We start from the raw sequence: 8,011 nt of genomic DNA, 5'->3' as shown, positions 1-8,011 counted from the left end.
AAAGAAAAAAAGAAAGAAAGAAAAAAAGTAGGAGAAAAGATAACATACTCATCCACCCTCACACATAATGTTGGTAAATTACAACAATTTCTTGGGGTTTTAAGGGCATCCACATTTAGCCCTCTCTCCTTCCCAGGTGAGAAACTATGTAAAAGAAAGACGCCAGAGTCAGACAGATGGAGATTTAAAATTTGGCCCATTTATTTGGGGGCGGGGAGGTTGAGGATATGGCTGAGCTGTTCAGCAAAAATGAGCTTCCAAACACTCTCTGAATTAAGTTACTCCTGCCCCCACCCCACCCCCACACATGCACCACATACCTGGCAGCCTCTCGCCTGGGAACAGAACCCACTAAGCACAAATCCTTGAAAAAGAGTTGAGAATAGTTGCTGCCTGAATAAATAATTCCCAGAGAAGGAGGAAGCTGCTGGGATGTACATGCCCATTTGCTTCTCTATATCCTCCCCCCACCATCCTGCTGCTTTCACTCCATCCTCTCTTTCCTACAAAGTCCTTGGGACAGCAGTGACAGAGACAGGTGATGGGGACCAGATGAGGAGGGTCCCTCCTGAGCTAGTGGAATAGGAGCTGGTGCTTTGCATGCCTTTCCCTAAGATCCATTCCCTACCTTCCTTGACTTCTTCTGTCTCGCAGGGCTTTGTGCCCTCTGTCCTGGGCTCCCTTGCCAGCTATCTTCTGCCTCAGCTCAGCTAACAGGAGCCACTGTTGGAAGTTGAGGGTAGGAGAAAGAAGCCAGGAAACGTCTCTCTCCTGTTCCAAATGGCTTCCTGGACTGTAGCTGTGTCTCTTCCCTGGCTCTGATGCCTCCTAAAGGTTTCTCCTTGGTCCTGCCTGGCCCCTCTGGGTAGCTCTGCTGTGGCTCCAGCTCCAAGGCTCTGGAGTCACATCTCATTCTCAGCTCCTCAGCTTCCTGGTGTCGCTGACACTGGGGTTGCCATTCCAGCCCCTCATCTTGGAAAAGGCCAGGAAAAAGGGGACTGCAGGAAGGACAGAGCTGAGGGTGGCCCTGATAATTCAGTCCTCTAGGCTGGGGTGGGGTTGGACCTAGTTCCCACACTGGCAATGGTCAGACCATCCCTCAGCCCAGGAGGGGCTCCAGGAAGTCCATATGAAAGGACTTAAGTGCCACCATTCGGCTGGCTGTAGGGCTTGCAGCTACACTTGCATAACACATGACGCCAACTTGAGAAAAAGTCACTTGTCTGTGCACAGTGAGTGTTGACCGAGGTTACTGAGAGATAAGTTCTCCCCATGCCTCTACCCCTTTGTTGCTGCTGCTGCCATGTTATGGTCTCACCACCAGCTTCTGGACTCTCTATACCCGACTCCTGCCTGGACAAGACAAGCCCCCAGATGGCAGGGTGAACCAGGGAGCACCAGCCACATCTGACCACTGGTGCCTCACTTTGGGTTCCCTAGCTACCCAGGCTCCTCTGACCAACTTCACAGTGGGCGACTCCACAATACCTCTCTCCCATCTTCACAGCTTCCTATGGACTTTGCATCCTACATGTGAATGCCCCAGAAGAACAGAGGACTTGGTGCTTGATCAGGCATGAACAGAGCCAGAGTGTAAGCTCCCCCAGCCTCATCTCACTGGCCCACTCACCCAGGGATAACCCCGAGGTGCCTATGTTATGGTTTGTGTCTAGATGACCCCCAAAACCTCATGGGTCATAGGTGTGGCTTTTCAGAGGGGGCTGGATCTAGGGTGTGTGATGCTGGGATTAAGGATGCAATGCTGGGGTTCATGGTGCTCCCCACCCCGTGGGTGTCAGTGTTACTCGCCCTAAGGGCGTATACCCTGCACAGAATACCTTAAGTCTCCGATTTACAAAGAGTTCCCTTCAGGATGAATGTTCCTAAGTCAGATTCATTCATAAGTTTGACGAAGTGAGTCTTATACAACTTTGACACAAATATACAATGTAAAGCATGAAAAAAAATTGAGGGTCCATTCATAGGTGTGAAAGTTTGCAACCAAATATTCATAAATTGGGGGCTTCTGAACAAGGGACAGAAAAAGTACTGCTGCTGTCGCCTGCTGCTTGTTGGCTTTGGTCTGTCCTGCTTTACCTTGAACTGTTTCTCTTCTGTGATGGCCCTCAGCCATGCCACCTGGCCTTGGAGCCAGCCAACTATGAAGTGAAACATCTACAGACTAGCTACAATAAGCCTTTCCTCCTTTAACTTTGGGTGTCAGGTAATTTGTTTCAGCAAGAAGAAAATTAACAAAGACACCTTGCACTTAGCTGCATCTTCTCTGGGATGAATTTGCTCTCCTTCCCTGCTCTACTCTTCTCCACCACAGCACTTTATTTAAAAAGATATGCAAGATCTCCTAGTATTCATCCCCTTCCTCTTCCACTCCTACACTCTCCTCACTATCCATGCCTCCTCATAATCCTTCTCCAGGGGCCAGGGATTTAGCTCCGTGGCACCACACCTGCCTCCTAAGCACAAGGTCCTAAATTTGATCCCCAGTACAAAAAAAAAAAAAATCCAGTGATAATCCTTCTCCAGAGCAACCATATCCTCCCGGGCCTCTGAGAACTCACCCTCCTCCATGCCCTCTCCCACATACCAGTGTACAAAAGCCCTCTTCGCATACATCAGGTCAAACTTGTGGTCCAGGCGGGCCCAGGCCTCAGCAATGGCGGTCATTGGCCAGGTCCCCCGGGCACCACCGTGGGTGGCTGGTAGTTGATACCAACCTTGAAGCCCATGGGGCACCAGTCCACAAACTGGATGCTGCGCTTCGTCTTGATGGCAGCAATGGCGGCATTGACATCCTTGGGCACCACATCTCCGCGGTACAGCAGGCAGCAGGCCATGTACTTGCCATGACGGGGGTCACACTTCACCATCTGGTTGGCAGGCTCGAAGCAGGCATTGGTGATCTCCGCCACCGACAGCTGCTCGTGGTAGGCCTTCTCTGCAGAGATGACCGGCGCGTAGGTGGCCAGGGGGAAGTGGATGCGAGGGTAGGGCACCAGGTTGGTCTGGAACTCTGTCAGGTCCACGTTGAGGGCCCCGTCAAAGCGAAGGGAGGCAGTGATGGAGGACACGATCTGGCTGATGAGGCGGTTGAGGTTGGTGTAGGTGGGGCGCTCGATGTCCAGGTTGCGGCGGCAGATGTCATAGATGGCTTCGTTGTCCACCATGAAGGCACAGTCCGAGTGCTCCAGCGTGGTGTGGGTGGTCAGGATGGAGTTGTAGGGCTTGACCACTGCGGTGGACACCTGGGGGGCTGGGTAGATGGAGAACTCCAGCTTGGACTTCTTGCCATAGTCAACAGAGAGCCGCTCCATCAGGAGGCAGGTGAAGCCGGAGCCCGTGCCCCCTCCAAACCTGTGGAAGATGAGGAATCCTTAGAACCCTGTGCACTGGTCAGCCTATTCAGGGAAGAGGACGAGAAACCTATGGCATGCAGTACAGCTGATAAAAAGGAAAGATGCAAAAGCTTCATGAATTCCTTGGAAGTCTTTTCCAAAAGATCAAGAGATCAGCATGGGTAGGACCTCTCTTTCTCCTCCTTGTCCCCCTTCTTCTCTACAATCTCCTGAGGCCTTTCACACATAGCTGGCTTAAATCTAGTGACACAGTCATCTTTGTTACCACAGCTTGTCAATTCTGCCCAGCTCACACCCATGGCCCCCTGATTGAATTTCAGATGTTTCTGCAGTGCTCCTCTGCTGAGATCAGCAATCCAGGTCCATCCTTGATGGAAGCCAGTGTCAGTCACAGTGCCTTGGCCTAGCATTCTTGACACCTCTGATTTTTGGAGACGTCTGGTCATGTCCCTGTGACACAAGGCAGTATTCTGGGAATGCTTATGGACCTCCATAATTTAGCCAGGCAAGAGGTTGGGCATGGTGGCAAGGGCCTGTAATCCCAGCATTTGGGAGGCTGAGGCAGGAGGATCACTGTGAGTTCAAGACCAGACTGGTCTACATAGTGAGCTCCAGGTCAGTCTCACTACATAGAGAGACCCTGTCTCAAAAAAAAAACAAACAAAAAAAACCCACATAATTTAGCCAGGCAAGCCAGCAGTATGTTTGCACTTGGGGTTACTCTTTCTAACAGTGGGGCAGTGGACATAGAAGATAAGAAGATACTGGCTTCAGGCTAGACCTATAGCCCTCTTGGTCAGAATCAAGGCCCTTCCTCACTAGTCCTAGTCTGAACTCACCATATGTACCTGTCTGAACTTCATCTGCAATGGGCAGAGTTTGGGGCCCCACCTCCCTTACTGTCTAGCTCCCAACTCCAAAGTATCCAGAGGGATTGGGGTCACCAGGCCTAGGATTCTACCTTAGAGGGACTACATCCAATGATATGGAAAGGGATGTGGATTCCTTGGATTCCGACTGGAGTTCCAATTGGCTGCAGCACAAACTGCAGTGCTCTCCAGTTCTAAGGTAGGACTCCTCTGTACTAGGGACAAGGCTATAGCAGAGACTAATCATCACTCACCAATCACAGTGGCCTCCAGGTTCACAAACACTGCCCAGGGCACATGTTTTCCAGCTCCTGTTTCACTGAAGAAAGTGTTGAAGGTGTCATTTCCTCCCCCATTGGTCTTGTCACTGGGCATCAGCCTATATGGTGGAATCCCACGTTCTAAGCAGTACAGCTCCCAGCATGCATTGCCAATCTGCACACCAGTCTGCCCCACGTGGACTGAGTGGACTGAGCTGTATTCACATCAAGTGGGCAAAGGTCAAAGGACAGCCTTAGAAAGAAGGGTGTTATCATGCCTGACATGGTTCCTGCCCGTCTTCCTTGAGTGGTTCTCTGGCTAACCTTCATTTCCTGGACTCGGCTCCTTGCCCAGCCTCCTGTGTTTAAGCACTTACTGGTGGCAATGAGGATCCACAGGCATTGGCTGTAGGGCCAGGGACAAAACTCTGGGGGAAGCAGATGTGGGCAGATCTGAAGCTATAGAGCTTTGTTCAGTGACTAAGCATCTTAATTAAAGTACATGGAGGAGATCAGATGAGTCTGGTAAAGGGTGATAGTCAACCCAGCCATGCTCAGAAAGAAATGGGTGCCACTGGTGGAGGAAACAGGGGCAGACGTTATGGAGATAAAGAAAGCAAGGGATGCTGGAACGCAGTCTTGCATGCCTATAATCCAGAACTCCAAGGCTAAGAAAGGTCACCTGGGCTACACAATGGTTTCAAGGCAGGCCTGGACTACAGAGTGAAACTTTTTTTGTTTTGTTTTGTTTTTTGTTTGTGTGCTTGTTTGTTTGGTTTGGTTTTTTGAGACAGGGTCTCACTATGTAGTTGAGACTGACCTGGAACTCACTAATGTAGCCCAGGCTGGTCTAACTCACAGCAATCCTCCTGCCTCAGGCCTCAGAGTGCTGGGATTACAGGTAGGAGACAGGGTCACGATGTAGTTGAGACTGACCTGGAACTCACTAATGTAGCCCAGGCTGGTCTAACTCACAGCAATCCTCCTGCCTCAGCCTCCCGAGTGCTGGGATTACAGGTGTATGCCACCACACCTGGCACTGGAGAAAAACTTTGCCTTAAAAAAAAAAAGCAAGGAAAACACACACACATACATACACCAATTTTAGAATAATGGTTCTCTCTGACAATGGATGAAGCTGGAGAGGGATTCTTTTGTCAAATTTGGCAACAGGTGTTCACTCTATTATTTTTATACCTTTTGTGCGTCTCAGGAATATTTCATAATCAGTGAAAATGCTCTCCCCATAAATTCAGCACATCACTGACTTTTTAAAAATATATAAAACAGTTAGGCATGGTGGCACACACCTGTAATCCCCGCAATCAGGAGGCAGAGGCAGGAAGATTTCAGAGAGTTCAAGGCCAGCCTGGGCAACATAATGAGTTCAAGACCAGCCTAAACTGCATAGCAATATCCTGTCTCAAAAAACCTAAATAAATAAATGTGAAATAAAGGCCTTAATGTATAATTTTTAGATGGCTGGGATTGATCCATAAGCAGTCTGTGTCCCAGATCTGTGACTTCTTTGCTTTCGCTGAGCCAGTGTCCTCCCCTGTGGAATGAGGTTGATTAGAACCCCTCTGGGGCAGGGGATTTAGCTCAATGGTTCCACCCCTGCCTCGAAAGCACAAGGTCCCGAGTTCGATCCCTGGTACCAAAAACCAAAACAAAACAAAGCAAAAACAAAAAGAACCCCTCCTAGAAGGAATATTGTGAGGGTCAGGTGGAAGGATGCATGTAAGGTGCCTGCCTGGCCATTGCGTGACACATACTAAGGCAGCCATGCCTGTAGCAGCCCCAGGCCAGTTCCCACCCTGACACCCCAGTGTCTAAGAGCTGGGAGGGACCTAGAGAGGAAGTGACTCTGAAACTCCCAAGAAGAGAGGGCTGGCAGGAGTGCCCATCACTGGTGAGACGAGCACCAGCTGCTGCACCTCTGAGCCTACCCAGGTTCTGCCCATTAACCAAACTCTGTCCGGGTCCCTGGAGCTGAGAGCTACACAGGTGTCTCTGACCTCTCAGGAAGTGATGCCTCACACTGGGCAGCAGCATGTTTGGGACAAAGAACTCAGTTTGTAGGGTCACACAGACCTGGCCTCTATGACCTCACACAAGTTACTCCACCTCAGCTTTCTGGGCTCCTTTATTTTTTTGGTACTGGGGATTGAACTTGGGACGTTGCACTTCAAGACAGGCAGCTACACCACTGAGCTAAATCCCTGGCCCTCGGCTCCTTTTTCTTAATGATAAAACCTGGCAGGTTTTGCTGTGTTGTTTGGTTGTTATTTAATATGCTCTTATTTGGGACCAGGAACTACTGTGTGTACTTCTTTTTTTTTTTTTGGTACCGGGGATTGAACTCGGGTCCTTGCGCTTGCAAGGCAGGCCACCGAACCGCTGAGCTAAATCCCCAGTCCCCTGTGTGTACTTCTTGAACTTCTCACACAGTATCTCATTTAAGCACAAGCTCCCAGACTTTGCCCCTTGCACCTCTTCTCTCCCCTCAGAGACACTGAGACTAAGATCCACAGTAACCTGCTTTCATCGCAAGCACAAGGTCCTGAGTTCAATCCCTAGTACCAAAAACAGACAAATAAAGCAACCTGCCTTAAAAAAAAAAAAAAAAAAGTTGCACAACCAGCTCAAGGTCATGAGCAAAAGTAGGCATTTTCAGAATGGGGAAAGCCTGGTTCCAGCCATGCTCTAAACTGCTTTTCTAGCCTGCAAGACTGGAAGACTGCTGAAGCCCTCAGTCCTGCCACCCCACTGGCCAGCAGCTCTGGAGGGAGGAGTCCCACCCTCTCTTCCTTCTCCCTCTCCCACTTGGTGACTGAAATAAGGTTCACACAAAGGTGCAGTAGATGGGCAGGGCTAAGGGAGAAGCCAAAAAGCAGAGCTTCTGAGAAGACTTGTCCCACAGCTGGGAGGGGGATCAGAGCCCAGCAGTGAACATGGGCAGGGCCCAAGGTTTGGAGACTCAGCCAGCATGGAAAGTAGCCTCATTTTCTGCTCGAGTCCTGCTTACCCCCACCCCCACCCCAAAACTCAGAGCTCTCTCAGACTCACCCCTGATAAGCATGGTCTTCCCCTACCCCTCCGTGCATGTCCCCCAAACCAGCACACTTGGGGGATACAGCCCCATCTGGAAGTCTCTATCTCCTCTCTCCTCATCTCCCCTCACCTCCCCACATACTATATCCCCATGAATACTAGGATTCACAGGGTTCCCTCACACCAGCCCCCAGTGTCACTGGTCCCTCCACCCCTGATCACCATGCTGCCTGGCTGGGGTCTTTTGTCAGTGGGTCTGCACTCTGTAGGAGTCAGAGATGGATCTGTGAGAGACCCGGGGATGTGGCCTCCCCAGCCTCTCTGGTCTGGTGCTAGGGATGGGAGTAGAAACAGCCCTGGTTGTGTGTGTGTGTGTGTGTGTGTGTGTGTGTGTGTGCGTGTGTGTGTGTGTGTGTGTGTGTGTGTGGCGTGTTTATGTGGTTACAGGACAAGA

The 8,011-nt window shown here is 50.4% G+C and overlaps 1 pseudogene; it reads right to left on the bottom strand.

Moving 5' to 3' along the window:
- Window positions 1–2,347: 2,347 nt before the first annotated feature.
- LOC104853716 lies at window positions 2,348–4,573 on the bottom strand (annotated as a pseudogene).
- Between the last annotated feature and the right edge of the window lie 3,438 nt (window positions 4,574–8,011).

Source organism: Fukomys damarensis, unplaced genomic scaffold (assembly GCF_012274545.1).
Source record: "Fukomys damarensis isolate Sample0158 unplaced genomic scaffold, DMR_v1.0_HiC HiC_scaffold_16, whole genome shotgun sequence".
NCBI lineage: Eukaryota > Metazoa > Chordata > Mammalia > Rodentia > Bathyergidae > Fukomys > Fukomys damarensis.
This window is presented reverse-complemented; position numbering and strand designations above follow the sequence as displayed.